Source organism: Furipterus horrens, unplaced genomic scaffold (genome assembly GCF_987537825.1).
Source record: "Furipterus horrens unplaced genomic scaffold, mFurHor1.1.pri manual_scaffold_1, whole genome shotgun sequence".
NCBI classification, from domain to species: Eukaryota; Metazoa; Chordata; class Mammalia; order Chiroptera; family Furipteridae; genus Furipterus; species Furipterus horrens.
In genome coordinates this window covers 121,873,942-121,892,287 of record NW_028327171.1, presented here as the reverse complement: position 1 = coordinate 121,892,287, position 18,346 = coordinate 121,873,942, and the positions used below count along the sequence as shown (strand labels likewise).

At 40.2% G+C, this 18,346-nt stretch overlaps 1 protein-coding gene across 1 annotated transcript in view; it reads left to right on the top strand.

The window, feature by feature from the left end:
• Nucleotides 1-18,346, top strand: part of PTPN4 (protein tyrosine phosphatase non-receptor type 4) — a 290,817-nt gene that overhangs the window by 22,635 nt on the left and 249,836 nt on the right. The window lies entirely within an intron of this gene.

Here is an 18,346-nt window from a genome sequence, read left to right as displayed (position 1 = left end):
TGGTTTTATTTTTATTTTTATTTTTTTAAAACATATGATTTATTTATTTTTAGAGAGAGGGGAAGGAAGGGAGAAAGAAAGGGAGAGAAACATCCATGTGCAAGAGAAACATTGATGGGTTGCCTCTCACGCTCCCCTGACCAGGGACCTAGCCCACAACCCACGCATATGCTCTGATTGGGAATTGAACCTGGCGATCCCTTGGTTTACAGGACAATATCCAACCCAGGAGGTACAACAGTCAGGGTGCAAATATATGTTTTTAAATGAGATTATATCAATATCTTTAATTCCAATTTAATATTACTACTTTCTCCCATGCCATAACTGATCTCCTGTCTCCTATAGTGAGACCCCTGGTTCCCAGCAACATTAATATATTTATACATTTGTTCAATCATATAAAGCCCTGGCTGGTTTGGCTCAGTGGATTGAGCATCGGCCTGCGAGCTAAGTGTTGCTGGTTCGATCTTCCAGTCAGGGCACATCAGAGAAGGAAAACTCTGACTCCAAAAAACCTCCGCTGCCTTGCGGCATACCTCTTCAGGGGAAAGGCTAAGGGAGTAAACCCCGACAGAAAATCCGGAGCCGGAGTCCTTAAGGCGGTTTGACGTTGTAGTCAACACCGGCAACTCCTGCGGCGCACCTGAAGCCAAGCTGTATTGACTCCGTCTTTCCCTTGGACCCTTCAGCTGCGAAGAGAGGGGGGTTCTGCTGCATGGGCAACAGCAGACCCTCCATATCACCCTGCCCAGGCTCTGTAGCTTCAGCTTCACTGACACTCCAGCGTCATCGCAAGATGTCGATTCAACACGGAAGGAGACAGATACCGTGTCACTCCCGAGTCGGACTGCACAGCCATTCTCGGCGGTGCAGATAGACTCTTAAGAAGCTACACCATCGTCTCTCGAGACGGACGGCTGCCGATGAATCATATAATACACACAAAATAGTTTAAGAGTATTACATCAAGAGCACTACCGACAACAGACGTGCCAAGTAAAGTTAATGTTTTTGTTTTTTGTTTTTAACATTTCTTTGGATTTAAATCCTACTGTGGTTATAAATTCATGAGCATGTATTAGCAAACTGATTCTCTGGTCAAATATGACCTGCCAACTGTTTTTGTATGCCTTATGAACTAAGACTGCCTTCTACATTTTTATATATATATATTTTTATTGTTGTTCTATTACAGTTCTTCCAAATTTTTGTTTTTACATTTTAATGTTTATAAAGTAATATTTCATAATAAAATTGTGAAAATATATGAAATTCGTACTTCAGTATCCATAGTTTTATTGGAATAAGCCATGCTTGTTTCTTTACATACTACATATGGCTCCTTTCATGCTACAAAGGTAGAATTGAGTAGTTGTGACAGATTGTTGTGGCCTCTAACACCTAAAATATTTTTTGTCTGGCTCCTTACAGGAAATGTTTGTCAGACCTAGTCAAGAACATTGTAGCCAGTATTCTTTTTTTTTTTTCTTTTCTCGCCTGAGGACATTTTTCCCCTTGCTTTTAGATTGAGAGGAAGGGGAAGAGAGAAACATTGATGCAAGAGAAAAGCATCAATTGGTTGCCTCCTGTACTTGCCTAGAGTGGGGGTCATACGTGCCCGGACTGGTGAGTGAACCCTCAGCATAGGCATATACACTGACTGGAAATTGAAGTTAACAACCTTTTGGTTACAGGATGACACTCCAAAATTGAGCCATACTGGCCAGGGTGTGTTCAATATTCTTGACTAAGGTTGGATCATTTTTTTCCCTATGTGGTTGTGTTATTTGATATACAGTTCATTTGTTTATTCGACTTTATGAAGAAAGTATTTTTTTTTAATGTTGGAAATAGTAATGATTGAATTTTAGAACTAGAAGCAAATTTAGAGATCATGTAGTCTTGCACTGCCCAGTAGGTCAACCACTAGCCAAATGTGGTCATTTAAATTTAAGCTGATTAAAAAAAATTGTCAGAAGCGAACTCAGATGCAAATAACAGTATGGTGGTGATCAAAGGGGAAGAGGGTGGGGGGAGAATGAAGAGGGTAAATGGGAATGGGGTCAAGTACATGGTTACAGAAGGAGGCTAGTCTTTGGGTCTGAGCACACAATACCAGTAATACAGATGTTTTATTGTATTGTAGATTGTGCACTTTAAATTTATATAATGTAATTAGCTAGTGTCTCCCTAATAAATTTAATTAGAATAATTTGTTAGTCATATGGGTCACATTTGAAGTGTTTAGTTGTCATGTGTCGTGGCTACTGCATAGGACAGTGCAGGTTATAGACCCCAAAGTTTTATCATTTTATGAATGAAGAAATTGGGGCTCAGAAAGATGAAGTGATGTCCCAAGGTAAATCAGAAATAGATAACAGAATTAGAATGTGAAAATGATACCTCTGTCTTGGGCTGTGAAACCCTTTCTTAACTAAATTCCATATGGGTACAGCGTAATAACAAATACTTGTATTTTGAGAGCTTAATAATTGACTGAATGAGTGTCCTATTTTTGCTGCTTTCCCTATTCATTCGCAGTCATTTCCATTCATTTTTGCAGTAGGTTCCATTTGGGCATTGACATTGGAACTTGACTTGGGAAGCCATTGTGTGAGGTTACAAAGAATAGGCTATGCGAAACAAAATAAAAAAGCAACAAAATCTATTAGTATCACTAACCCATATGAGTAGTGAGTTATTCTCTCTGCCCTTACTGTAAAACTCGTCTCATTATATATGATTGTGATTTATTTTCTTTATATTTTGAATTTAATAGGATGACACCAGTTAACAAAATTATACAGGTTTCAGGTGCACAGTTCTACAACACATCATCTGTACATTTTATTGTGTGTTCATCACCCCAAGTCAAGTCTCCTTCCATCACTATTTATCACCCCTGTACCCTCCTTTACCTCCCTCCAATTTCTCCTCCCCTCAGCAATCACCATACTGTTGTTCTGTCCACGACTCCTTTTTTCTTTTTCTTTTTTGCTCAATCCCTCCATCCCCACTGCTCAACCCCTCACCTAGCCACCCCCCCGCCACACAGCTGGCAGCTTGCTCTCTATGAGTCTGTCACTGTTTTGTTAATTAGATTCCATATATGAGTGAAATCATATGGTATTTGTGTTTTTCTGACTGGCTTACTTCACTTAGCACAGTGCTCTCCAGAACCATCCATGCCTTCCCAAAAGGTAAAATTTCCTTCTTCTTTCTTTTTTTTTTTTAATGGATAAGTAGTATTCCATTGTGTAAATGTATTATACCACAGCTTTTTTATCCACTCATCTACTGTGGACACTTTGGCTGCTTCCAAGTCTTGGCTATTGTAAATAATACTGTAATAAGCATAGGGGTGTATATATTTTTTCCCCCATTTTAAAATTTATATTATTGTTCAATTATAGTTGTCCCAACTTTTTCCCATTTATCTAATAAACTCTTTAACCCATTGTATGTTTTTGCCTCCTTTGTCAAATATTAACTGACTATAAAAGCATGGGTTTATTTCTGGGCTCTATATTCTGTTCCATTGATCTGTATGCCTGTTTTTATGCCAATATCATGCTGTTTTTATTACTGCGGTCTTGAAGTATAGTTTGATATCAGGTAGCATGATTCCTCCAACTTTGTTCTTCTTTCTGAAAATTGCTGTGGCTATTTGGAGTCTTCTGTGCTTTTGTATAAATTTTTGGAATATTTGTTATCCATTTGTGAAATACACCATTAGTATTTTGATAGGAATTGTGTTGGAGCTATAGATTGCTTTTGATAGCATGGACATTTTAATGATATTAATTCTTTCTACCCATGAACATGGAATATGTCCTTTATTATGTTTAGGTATGTTCCCTCTATTCCCACTTTGCTGACAGTTTTTATCATAAATGGGTCTGGATTTTAGAAATGCTTTTTCTGCATCTATTGATATGGTCATATGGTTTTCATCCTTTATTTATGTGATGTACCATGTTTTTTGCTTTGTAGTTATTTTACCCACTTGCATTCCTGGAATAAATCCAACTTGATCATGGTGTGTACTTTTTTAAATGTATTGCTGATTTGGTTTGCTGCTATTTTAGGATTTTAGCATCTATGTTCTTCAGGGCTATTGGCCTATAATTTTCTTTCTTTGTAGTGTCTTTATCTGATTTGGGATTTATGATAATGCTGGCCTTGTAAAATGAACTTGGGAGTCTTCTGTCCTCTTGAGTTTTTTGAATAGTTGGAGAAGGTAGATGTTATTTTGTATTGTATTTGGTAAAATTGATCTGTGAAGCTTTCTGGTTCAGAATTTTTGTTTGTTTGAGGTTTTTTGATTTCACCGGTTGTAATGTTTCTATTCAGATTCTTTTATTCTTCCTGATTCAGTTTTGGAAGGTTGTGTGTTCCTAGGAATTTATCCATTTCTTCCAGATAGCCCAATTTGTTGGTATATACTTGTTCATAATATTTTTTTACAATCCTTTGTATTTCTTTGGTGTCAGCTGTTAGTTCTCTTTCATTTGTTGACTGTACTTACAGTATTCCCTCACTTATTATGGGCTCACTTATTATGGGTATTACATTCTAGACCGCCCCGCCCCTGCGATAGGTGAAAATCTGCAAAGTACGAACCTTACATTTATTTTAGTATTTATATATATTTTAAGGTTTTATAAACCCTTCCCACACACTTATAAACCATTCCCAGTCCCTTATTAACCCTTTCTACTCCCTTATTAACCTTTTCCACACTTTTATAAACACTACTTATGTTCTTAAACATATTCTACACTCTTAAACCTACGGAACTTTAACAACATACATATACAGTACCACAAAATCCTGCAATAAAGCGAAAAATCCACGATAAATAATTAAATATAATATTTTTAAAAATCCCGCAATACAGTGAGGCCACGATATGTATTTGGGTCCTTTCTTTTTCTCTTGATGAGTCTGTTTAAAGGTTTCTCAGTCTTGTTTATGTTTTCAGAGTGAGCTCTTGGTTTCATTGATATTTTGTATTGTTTTTTTAGACTCTATTTCATTTATTTCTGCTCTGTTTCTTCTATGCCCCTCTGAGAACCCTCTCACCACCCAGCAGCTGAGATATCCATGCAGATCATCAGCTGCCGCCCTTGGGAGTGGGCCAGCCCTTTTCTTGTCTCCATCCTTCCTACCAGTCTCCATGTGGCTTCTTTTGTAATTCCTTGGTTATAAGGCTTCTCTGCAACTAATCTTCAGTTGGTTATTTAGGATGGTTGTTGTATAAATTAGTTGTAATTCCATTTTGGTCCTGGGAAAGGTGACTAGCTTCCACCTATTTCTCCACCATCTTGGATCCTCAGTTGTGATTTATCTTCCTCTTCATATTTTTTGAGGGGAGTATTGACGTAGAAATTGAGGAAAGAATGGAGAGAGTGCAGTGGGTCAGATTGAAGATTTGTAAAAGCTCAAAAATAGTGATGACTTTTTTTCAACGATGTCTTCAGTTAATTTGGATGCTTCCGTAAAGCAGCAATTATTTCATATCGTCGTCGGCAGCCGTCTGTCTCGAGAGACGATGGTGTAGCTTCTTAAGAGTCTATCTGCACCGCCGAGAATGGCTGTGCAGTCCGACTCGGGAGTGACACGGTATCTGTCTCCTCCTGTGTTAAATCGACATCTTGCGATGACGCTGGAGTGTCAGTGAAGCTGAAGCTACAGAGCCTGGGCAGGGTGATATGGAGGGTCTGCTGTTGCCCATGCAGCAGACCCCCCCTCTCTTCGCAGCTGAAGGGTCCAAGGGAAAGACGAAGTCAATACAGCTTGGCTTCAGGTGCGCCGCAGGAGTTACCGGTGTTGACTACAACATCGAACCGCCTTAGGGACTCCAGCTCCGGATTTTCTGTCGGGGTTTACTCCCTTAGCCTTTCCCCTGAAGAGGTATGCCGCAAGGCGGCGGAGGTTTTTTGGAGTCAGAGTTTTCCTTCTCTGATGTGCCCTGACTGGAAGATCGAACCAGCGACACTTAGCTCGCAGGCCGACGCTCAATCCACTGAGCCAAACCAGCCAGGGTCTTATTTCATATATTGTGGTGGAAATAATAGTACTGCCTTTGAGATTAGACAGATCTGGTTTCACATGCCATTCTTTTCACCTTTGCCTGTATAACCTTGAGCAAACTTCATGCCATTTGTAGAAGAAATCAGGTGTATTAACAGGATGAAGAAAAATGGCCAAAATATTCATTATGTTAAGTTAAATTGAATCTAGTATCACAACCGTTAGGTTATAAACTGGAATGTCAAAATTTCTCTATATATTTTGCTTCTGTGTTTTTAACAACTTTATTAAGTCAAAATGGTATATAATAAACTATTTAAAATATATTTGATAGGTTTTGACATATTTATATATCCATAAAACTATCACCACAATCAATATAATGAACATATTCATTTCTCCCCCATATTTTCTTGTGTCCCAGTGTAATTTCTTTCTCCACACCACCACATGGACCCTACTCTTGTTCTGCTGGTCTACTGTTGGTCACCAAAGGTTAGTTTGCGTTTTCTAGAGTTTCATATAAATGGAATGATATAATATACGCTCTCTTCTTTTGATCTAGCTTTTTTTCCCTCAGCATAATTATTTTGAGATTTGTCCATGATGTTGCACTAGTAATAGTTTATTCTGGTTTTTTAACTACTTATATTCCATTTTATTAATGTACCTCAGGTGAATTATGTATCACATATGAATAAATTCATTACCTATTAGAAGATACTTGTTCCCAGTTTTTGACTATAACAAATAAAGTTACTGTGAATATTCATGTACAAATCTTTATATGGGCATAGGCATTTGTTACTTAGAAATGGAATGGATAGGTCATAAATTTGGAGTATATTCAAACTTTGTAAGAAAATGCCAAAGTGTTTTCCACATTGTAGTAACAGTTTATAGTCCCAACAGTGTAACGTAGGAATTCAAGCCCAGGGATCTCTACCGTTTGTTCAGATAAACCGAAAAGACCACAAGGAGGACCTGATGGAGCAGACATAGGTTTTATTACTCACACTATAGGAACATCGACAGTAGCAGTTCAGTGAAGCAGAACCGCACCTCCCTGAGTCTGAGACTCATTTTAAGGATGCCCTGGCCATTGATACCATGCCCTATCTGGCCCTAGGCTAAGGTCCTCCTGTACTTGAAGGGCCAGAGGAGGTGTGCATACTTGCCATACTGAGGCTATGTAAGTTCCCTTAGGAATTGAGGTCTGTTATGGGTTATAACAAACAAGGGGCCAGGATACTGTTACCTTGGTTGCTAGCTGTAACCCCCTTACAAGTCCCTCTCCCCAAGGAGCCACCAAGGAACACCAGCGGGATTCTACCTGCACCTGCCAAGGCCCGATGAGGGTGCTTTTCCCTGGAGGTATATCTTTGGGCACTGGCAAGAACATGTTATTTTGTTGTCCCAGTGCAGGGTGCAGCAGAGGCTCCTGGGTGTTTTAATTGTAGGAGAATAGGTACAGCCCAAGGTCTAGTGAGAAGGTTGATAGGAGATGCTTGTTGTACCCTAGCTGTTCATTCAAAGCTCATAAGCAGTTGGAAAGATGGTCGTCCATCCCTGGAAAGAGGCAGAGTCAGTTTTCAGAGCATCTTTCAAGAGGCCATTATATCTCTCAATGAGGTTAGCTATAGTAGAGTTGTATGCTAGATGGACTCTCTAATCTATATTGAGGGTATCCACCCAGTCTTGTACTTAATGTCACATAAAATGGGTGTCTTGGTCGCTTTCAATGATGTCTGGGGTTCCATAGGTTGCACATAGTTATTTTAGGCCTGAGATGGTGGCTCATTGTGTGGCCCACTTACATGGGTATGCATGTTGCAAGCCAGTAGTTGTGCCCGCTCACATTAAGGCATAATGCGAGCCTTCAGATAATGGTAGGGGGCCAGCATAGTCGACCTGCCAGCGAGTCAGCATGGTGCCCCCCTGTCCCCCATCACAGGCCACCCATATCTTGGGGTAGCCGGCAAGGGTGCTTTTCTGCACAGACAGTACATTACTAATAGGCCATGACTACATTGGACTAACAGAGCAATACGTCCCCAAGCTTTTACCACTTTCCCCAAAGTTGCCTGTCCTATGTGACACATCTTCCTGTGGAGCCACTTAGCCATGTCTTCTGCTGGGCCCGCTTCTAGCCAGTGCACGTGTGCCCATCATCAACCTCAGCATTGCCTGGGCAGCAGAGAGGTTGGTGTCCATTGACATGGTAAAGAATTATTATCTTTTCCAGACTATGTTCATAAATGTCCTTCTGTAGGTCCTGTCCCCATGAAGGTTGCCAAGCCACCTGCCAGTCATCGTTTTCAATGGGACAACCATTAAGTTAGTCCTTTGTATATTGCCCAGCGGTCTGTGCAAAATGTTACTGGCTCTGGTTCTTGGGTTAAGACTATCCAGACAGCTCTCAACTTGGCCCATTGCCTACTTTGTTCTAAGCCATCTTCCATCCATATGCTGTTCATGCTGGGCTGATTGGCTACTGCCTTCCAGGTGAGTGGGTGGCCCTGGCAAGAGCCAGCAGTGTACTGGCATCCTCAGGTACAGGGGCTCCTCCCTTTTTAATAGTGGGCCCAGGCATGGGAAGGGGAATGGGGGCCTCTGTGTCTGCACCTTGATAAGTAATTGGGCCCAGGAGCTGCTGCAGTTTTCTGCTCAGAGGGCTTGTTGCCAGTTTGCTCCTCTCTTGGAGATACGCGTTCCCCTTAGAGTGGTCGTCTGGGTTACTAAGCTCTTGGGTCAATTTACAAGGTCCTGTACCCAACCAGGAATGGGATAGGTAGTATGTACACGAACCTCAAGAGGTCCAGTGATGGCTTCAGTAGCCAGGAGAGCTTGGTAAACAGCTTGGTTCACTTGTATTGGTCAGTATCAAGACTCCGCTCCCTTCCAGAGCTGGGACCAGAAACCAATTGACACCTTGGTGTGTCCTTGCCATTGCCAGAGGCTCCGTGTATAGCCTCGGGTGACGTGGACACCCAAATCACACACCTGAGATTGATTTATGACCCCCAGTGCTTGTATGGCTTTTGCCACTTGTTGAGCAACCTTAAAGACTCTTCCTCCCAATTCCAGGTGGCTCCTTTGTGGGTTAAACAATATAGAGGGCACATGTAGCTGATGTAAGTGTGATATAAAAACCTACCAATATCCTAACAACCATAAAAATTCCTGTAATTGCCTTGGCTTTGGTGGGATGGAAAAAGCTTGAATCTTATCTATAACAGTAGCAGGTATCACCTTTGTCTTACTCAACCAAACAACCCCCAGGCAGTCCAGATCCCTAGATTTTGTTACAATTGACTCCCTATTCTTGGCCTTGGAAATGAGCAAACAGCAGATGAGCAGCGTGCTCTTAATTCTGTAAGAGAATCAGAGGTTAACATGATAACATTAATGTAATGGTACAGTCTCACAGAAGATGGTGCAGTCCATGCAGCTAAGTCTTCACCCTCAAGGCTGTGCAAGTAACCCTGGGGTACAACAGTAGATGTCCACTGGCAGCCTTCTCAGGTGAAGGCAAACTTGTCCTGGCTATCAGTCTGTAAGTCTATTGAGAAAAAGGCATTAGCTAAATCTAATACATAATGGTATGTGCCCAGCTCATGGCTGAGCTGGTCTAGGAGGCTAGCTATGTTAGGCTTGACTGCAAAGAAAGGGGGAGTTACCTTATTTAGTTCTCTATAATCTACAGTCAGGTGCCAAGTTCCATCTGGTTTCCGGACTGGCCGTACAGGTGAGTCATAGGGGGTGTGTTGGTCTGGTGATGTTCACCCTAGCCAACTTTTTTATGGTCTCCCTGATTTCTTATGGCCACCAAGAAGGCGGTATTATTTGGTGGCCACTGTTTATGGGGAGTTGGAAGTGACACAGGGGTGTTTGGCCTGCCCCCTCAAAATGGCTTTCACAACCTGTATTTGGAAATGAAACTCAGCAATGGTGTTCTATAGGCACATGCCGGCTAGAATGTCAATTCCTAGAATATACTCTGGAATAGGGGAAACATACCTTACAGGGGTGTGGTGCTAAACTCCCTACCCCAAAGGTTAATGTCATAGCTTGCACCTGAGTGAATTGTCCTCTGTAGCCATCAATGGCAGTTATGGGTCCTCTAAACCTGTCTGGGTTATCATAAATAAGAATACATTCTGTACCAATATTAACCAAAGCCAACACTCTTTGTACATTCTTTAGGGACCAATAAATAGCAAGTTCTACACAAAGTTCCACTGGGTCCCCGAGAGCAGGTCCCTTGGCCATCACCCTATGCAAAGGTCTTTCCCCATAGTTGTTCTTTGGTTGGGCCGGAGGCAGGTCCATGAACTAGGCAGCCATAAAGTCAGCCAAACATGGTGTTGGCTCTGGGAGTGCTGATGGGATGATCTCAGTTGATGGTGTCCATTCCAACATCTGCACAGTAGATGTCACTATAGGCTGGAATTGTTGCTCAGGTTTCAGTTGCTGCCTCAGGCTTACAAGGACATGGTTAGGCTTTTTGTCTGTTTTGTCTTTACCCTAGCCTTTACCAGATCATTCCATAGCTGTTTGCAGTTTACCTTTACAGGACCTTTCTGCTTACTTTTCAGTTAAATTCTCTCCCCTTTTGCCTTCTTTGTCCGTTACAGTATTCCCTCACTTATCGTGGGTATTACGTTTCAGACCCTGCTGCGAAGTAGGAAACTTACATTTATTCTACACTCTTAAACTTATGTAACTTTAACAACATACGTTTACAGTACCGCAAAATCCCACATTATAGCGAAAAATTCACGATATAGCAAAAAATCCATGATAAATAATTAAATTAATGTTTTAAAAAATCCCGCGATACAGTGAGGCCACGCACGATAAGTGAACCGTGATATAGGGAGGGACTACTGTATATCGTCCCTGTTCTCATTCACTATAATCTGTATTTCTGAGTCATTTTCATTTTCAGCCGTAGATCCCACTTGCAGGGAATACAGTCAGACTTGCACCACGATCGTTTGTATCTGGGTGGGTGTTAGCCCCCCCTTCCCCCCAGCTCCCCGATCCTGGTGAAGTGGTACGCTATGCCCTGTAATTGTTCACTGGTCTGTTGTAATTGCCTCCCTAGGATGTCGTCATTGTCTGCCTGTAAGAGACACATGTCCGTTTCTAGTTTTAGTTTTTTTTCTAAGTTCACAGTGTGCACCTTTGCTTCTATCTGCTTCTCAGTCACATCCCGCAGCACTGGCAACATCAGCCAACCAATGGCAGCAGCAACATGGCAGAGATCTTTCTTTTTTCCTAGGGTGCAATGCTCTCCTAAATGCTGCAAAGCCTGTAGGATGCCCACAGGAGTTTTGGGGGCATGCCCCCAGTCCTGCAGTGGTCCCCATGAATCAAGAAGGTTTGCCACCTTGAACTGCATAGAATTTGCTGGCCAGCCCAGGATTCCTCTTGGCAACCCCCCACTCAGCATAGTGTTGTCCACAGTTGACTCAATTCAGGGGTTTTTTGGAGTATCCGAATCGTGCCTACTACATCAATTGTAACGCAGGAGGGCAAACCTGAGGATCTTGACTGTTCGTTGGGAAAAACGGAAAAAAAAACCAACAAGGAGGACCTGATGGAGCAGACACAGCCTTTATTACATTATAGGGAGCCCCGATGGCAGCAGTTTGGCCAAGCAGAACCACTCCTCCCCTAGTCTGAGGCTCGTTATAAGGAGCTCCAGACAAAGGTGTCACAGGTCCAGGTTGCACCAACCTGTGTGTAGTCCAGAGCCATATTACATCAGTGTGGACATGAAGGAGGGAAAGGTCAAAATGCAGTCAATGGGCAAGAAACCAATCCCCAGGGGAGATAAGGAGGGAGCTACATTCTATCCCTCAGGACAATACACATTCCTTTTGGCCAGGGGCCTTCTGGCCAGCCTTCTGTTATGGGTGGTGGAAAGGCCGTGTCCGGCATTAACCCCACAACCAGAAATGAATTAAAATCCATTTTTACCTGGTCCTTGCCACATTTGATATTGTCACTTCTTTTTTGTAGCTATTATGCTAGGTATGCAGTGATTCCATATTATGGTTTTAAATTGCATGTACCTAATGTCTGATGATGTTGAGCCTTTTTTGGTTTGTGATTATTTGCCATCTGTATATCTTTGGTGAAGTGTTTGTTCAAATCATTTGCTTGTGTTTTAATTGGATTTTTCCCCCTTTATTACTGTGTTTTGAGAGTTCTTTATGTATTTTGGATACAAGTCCTTTATTAGATATATGCTCCCACTCTGGCTAGTCTTTTATTTCTTTAACAGTGTCTTTTGATAAGTAGATATTTTAATTTTGATGAAATTGTACATATCAGTTTATGCTTTCAAGGATTGTGCTAGTGGGGATGTTTCTAAGAAATATTTGCCTAATCCAAGGTGACCAAGGATTTCTTCTGTGTTTTCTTTAAGAAATTTTATTATTTTAGGTTCTACATTGATTTGTGATCTATTTTGAGTTAATTTTTGCAAATGGTGCAAGGTAGGGATTGAAGTTCCTATTTTTTACATATGCTTCTGTTGAAATGACTACCCTTTCTGTACTGAATTGCTTTTATATCTTTGTCCATAATTTTTATAGTTCGAACACCATGTGTATAAAATTTTAATATTGATAGACAAAAAGATTTATAATAATTTTAGAACTTTTAGAATATTTAAGATTTAATTAGTACATTGAGTATATTTAAATATGAACATTTTTATAGATCATATTTATGATCTTTCCTTAATGAAGATGGGCTCTTTTCCACTGGCCACAGTTTGTTTTTAATCCTCACCCAAGGATATGTTTATTGATTTTAGAGAGAGAGGAATGGGGGAGAGGGAGAAACATCAGTCAGTTGCCTCCTGTATGTGCCATGACCAGGAATTGAATCCATAACCTTTTGGTGTATGGAATGACACTCCAACCCATTGTGCCACCCAGACGGTGACAGCAGTTTTATATATATATACACACACACACACACACACACACACACACATAAATTGTACTAAAACACCTTTCAAATGAAAAAAAAAACGTGATGGAGAATTTTATTTGATTTCTTTCCCTTTCTGAAACTCATGAAGACTTATTATTTCTCTTACAAAGTTAGAATTTTCAAGTAGTACAGTTCTCTTGAAATAAAACAGAATTATTGCCTTATAAATTGAAAGTAATTGTGGCAAGAAAGGTGAATATATTTGGTATCTAACTAAAAATATGTTATTTTGGGGGAAATCTCAAGAGCTGGTTAGATAGTTCATTTTAGTAGCGCCCCCTAACTGTTGAGACTAAGTTGTTGATTCTGCTGTTACTCTTGTATTTCCTTTTGTCTTTGGTCACTTCCGCTAGACCACTCACCCCTGGTAAAGGGAAGGCAGGGCTGGGAGAAGGGGAAGTATAAATCCACTGCTGGAAAGAGATCATGTATGTTGCTTCATTCTTTGTATATTTTCTTTCTATCTCTTGTGAATGCTTGTTGGGTGAAAATTATTAATTTTTTGGTTGTATAATGAATTACTGAAAATTTAGCAGCTTAAAACAAAGTATTTATTTTATCCCAGTATCTGTGGGTCAGGAGTATGGGTACTGCTTGGTTTTGGAACTTAAAAGTTACACTCTACATGTTGACTGCAGGAGCTTGGAGTTCTTTTCCAAATTCATTTATTGCTGAAAAATACAATCCACCGTGTGGGACTGATGTCTTCAGTTCCTTGCTGGCTGTCAGCTCTTAGAGGCTCCTGCACTTTCTTGCAACATGGTCCTTGTCATAGGCCCTCTCACAGCATGGCATATCATTATTTTAAAGCCCCAGCAGAATTCCGTTCACTTCAGGAAGGTACCAGTCTTTCAAGGGCTTTTACCTGATTAACTCAGGCGCACCAAGGGTAATCTCTCTTTTGATTAACTTAGCCGATTAGGGACTTTAATCACATTTGCAAAATCCCTTTCTGCCTTCACCTAGTCTAGAAGGAAAATCCCATCAAATTCCTAAGTCCTTCCTAAACTCAGGTGGAGGGTACTGTACTGTTATCTGTTTGATCAATTAAGGATTAAAAAATGTTTTAAATTTACCTTCACTTACCCTTCTTTGATGTTCTTTCTTTATACAGATATGAGTTTTGTCTTATATTATTTTCTTTCTCTTGAAAAAATTTCTTTTAAAGTATCTTTTCAAGGCAAGTCCACTGGCAACAAATTCTCTTTTTCTTTTGTCTGAGAAAATGTTTATTTCTCTTCTGAAAGGTAATTTTTCAGGATACAGAATTCTAGGTTGGTAGGTTTTTTCCCTCTCAACATTTTAAATATTTCACTCCACTCTGCTTGTTTGCTTGGTTAAGAAATCAGATGTAATTATATTTGTCTCTATAGGTAAGGTGCTCTTTTCCTCTGGATTCTTTCAGGATTTCTTTTTAAAATTTTCTGTAGTTTAAAAATGATATGTTTTGTGGGGCGGTTGTTTGTTTTGTTTTGTTTTTTGTTGTTTTGCATTTTTCCTTCTTGGTCTTCTTTGAGCTTCCAATATCTGTGTTTTCATGTCCAGTATTAATTTGGGGGAATTGCCAAGAAAAAATTGGGGGAAATTCTTGGTCATTATTGTTTTATTTCTGTTCCTTTCTCTTTTCTGATATTCTCATTACATGTATGTTACACTTTTGTAGTTGTCCCACAGTCCCTGGATATTCTGTTCTTTTTTTCCTTTTTCAGTCTTTCTTCTCTTTACTTTTCTTTTTTTCAGGATTCTATTGATATATTCTCTAGCTCAGATTCTTTCCATTGCTGTGTCTTGTGTGCTAATAAGTCTGTCAAAGGCGTTCTTCATGTCTGTTGTTTTTTCACCTCTAACATTTCTTTTTTGATTCATTTGTAGGGTTTCCATTTCTGCTTACATTGCCCATCTGTTCTTGTATGCTGTCTACCTTATTCATTAGCGTATTAATTATAGTTGTCTGATAATTCCAACATACCTTCCATGTCTGGTTCTGGTGCTTGCTGTTTCTTCACAGTGTTTTTTCCTTTTGATATGCCTTGTAAATTTTTCTTGATAGGCAGATATGATATCCTGCTAAAAAGGAACTGCTATAAGTAGGGCCTTAGTAATGTGGTGAAGTGTGGGATAGGAGAAGCATTTAGTCCTATGATTAGCTCTCAGCATTTAATGAACTTACGCTTCTGGACTGTGAACTTAAATGTTTTTCTTTCTTTCTTTCTTTTTTTTCTCTCCACTTAGGTGGGACAACATGGCTAGAGTGGGCTGGATTTGGGTATTTTCCTTGCCCCAGGACAGTGAAGGTCTTGTTAACTAGTTTCTTCAGAGGGTAGGCCACATTAAGAACAAAGTGCTTTGGTGTCATTTCATAATGTCCACTCATCCCACCCAACGTGTGGGAATCCCAAGTGTGTTTGGGAATCAAACCAACAAGCGGGATGTCACCCAACCGAGCCACAGTGGTCAGGGCTGTGTCCTCTTTCTCTTATGTATTTAAGAAGAGTTGCTGATTTTCCAGTCTACAGTATTCTGCTTTTTTACTTGTTAGGAGGGAGTGGGGACTTCCAAGCTCCTTATGTGGGACCAACCAGACACCACTAATCACTTATTTTATTTTTTAGAGAGAGGGAGAAGGGAGGGAGAAAGAGAGAGAAACATTGACTAGGTTGCCTCTTGCACACCCCCAACTGGGGGGCCTGGCCCACAACCCAGGCATGTGCCCTGACAGGGAATTGAACTGGTGACCTTTCGGTTCTCAGGCTGGTGCTCAATCCACAGAGCCCACCAGCCAGGGCCAATCACTGTCTTTTTAATTGATTAATCTTACTTGGCTAGCTCTATTCTGTCAATATGCTGAAGATGTTTTCCTCTATACAATTTTTATACTTACGTAAAATTGACTTTTACTTTTACCTTTAATTCTTCTGTAAACATTTTTTTTGGGGGGGGGGATAAACTTACTGATTTTAGAAAGAGGAAGGGAGAGAGGGAGAAACATTGATCAGTAGCCTCCTGTACTGCACCTGGACCAAGGGCCAAACCCACAACCTAGGTATGTGTCCTTACCAGAATCAAACCCTTGATTTTTTGGTGCACAACAATGCTCCAGCCAGCCAAGCCACACTGGACAGGATTTAGCTTTAATCCTTTTGGCATGAAGAGTCTGTGATGTTAGCTGCAGTTCTTGAATAGCACTGATTTTAACTGCTGTTTCTTAGTGTGTTTTTGCTTGCTCATTCAAATGTCTTACTACTTATTCATATTTAAAAATTTTGTATACTTGTGTTTGTTTTTAATGTAGTTTGTTTCCTTTATCTAATTATCTTTAAGAGGGAAGTTTTAACTTGAATCCTTGAATGATTGAGAAATATATTTAGCTTCATTCTTTCACATTGTCAACGGATGGTTCATAGCACTGATTCAATACCAACAGGAATCCCCAATTTGGAGTGCAGTGAAGAAGGAAACTGTGAGGCAGCTCTGGGACTAGTTGGCCCTGATGGCAGGCCCCTCTGTGGCTAGATAGCTTTGCTCTGCTCCTTGCTGGTCTGCTTTGCTTTGCTCTGGCAAGACATCTTCAGTGTTTCAGCTTAGTGGGGGAAACACAGTCTTTGGTGAAAAAGGAAAGTGCATTCTTAGAGCCAGAGGGAAACTGGCTTATATAGACAGAAGTTCCTGCCCCTGGTCCCTGATTGGTCTAGCCTCATGCAAATGAGGACTCCAAATCCTCACAGTTTGACTGGTCCAAAGCACATTGTCCTGATTGGTCAGAATAGAGCCGCTCTGGTTGTTCGAGCTGTGCAGTACCAGTGGAAATGGGGAAAGCCTCAGTCCTATTGATTAAAAAAGGATTCCAGGAACTCCTTTATAAGGACTGGCTCAGATGGCAGAAACACAGTCCAGGCAGGCAGTTCAGTGCAGGCTTTTCCCTGAAGTGCAGTTTGTGTCAGAGGGCCCTGTGTAGAAATGGCTGCTAGGCTGTTTATGTTTTTAAATTTAAGCCCAGTTAGACACCAGGAGCCATTCTTAATTAGGTGTCTTCTTTCTGAGGGTCCACAACATGAATTCTAATTTTTTTTTTTTTTGTATATACTTCTGTGCTTCAAATAATTTTCTTTTAGATTTGAAGCTACATCTTTGCTGTCTTTTAGCATCAAGTATTGCTGGAACTGTGATATATGTTATTCCATAGACAATATACTTTTTAACCTCTTAAGTAACAAATCGAGAAGCAAAGATCTGTAGAATTAAGTTTTTGTGTTCTTAGGAGTAATAAGAATAATCCTATTAGAATTTGTTTGGATTTGAGGACAGTTAAAATGAAGGGTATTGTTGTGTTTGAGAACAAACTCCCATGTTTCCCCCAAATCTTAAGCTTAATAAAGGGAGGAGACCTTCAGAGTTAAATATTTCCTCCTGTTGCCATTTTACAGTGTGTGGTTTTTTTTAAAAGTAGATTTTATTGATTATGTTGTTACTGTGGTTTCAATTTTTTCCCCCTTTGTTCCCCTCTGCCCAGTACCCCTCTTTCCTCCAGCAATCCCACCCCCCTTAGTTCATGTCCATGGGTTGTGCATATAAGTTATTTGGCTTCACCCTTTCCTATATTATTTTTAACTTCCTCCTGTCTAATTTCTATTTACCAATTATGCTTCTTAATCCCTGCACCATTTCCCCCTTTCTCCCCCTTCCCCCTCCCAGCTGATAACCCTCCGAATGATCCCCATACAGTACCTTTGATTCTGTTCCTATTCTGATTTGCTTAGTTGGATTTTGTTTTTATTTTTTAGATTCAGTTGTTGATAGTTGTGAGTTTGTTGTCATTTTAATGTTCATGATTTGGATCTTCTTTTTCTTAAGTAAGTCCCTTTGACATTTCATATAATAATAGGTTGGTAATGATGAGCTCCTTTAGCTTTACCTTGTCTGGAAGCACTCCATCTGCCCTTCCATTCTAAATGATAGCTTTGTTGGATAGAGTAACCTTGGTTGTAAGTCCTTGCTTTTCATCTACAGTGTTTTTTAATACTTGCATCATTGAGTAACGTTCGACTTTCTGAGGTAGCGTATTCTCCTTCCTTCTTTTGGCTACTCCTAAATTTATATATTTTGAATTGGGTGGACTCCTTGAACAATTTGTTTTCTCAGTGGAACAGTTAAAAATAAAGCTTATCTTCCAGGTAGTTTGTAATTTTAGTTTAGATAATACACGCACTGTATCTTTCTTTATACTATAATTCTTATCTGGCTGTTTCAAAACTTATAACTGCTTTTTACTGAAGTTTTAGTTCAAAAATACATA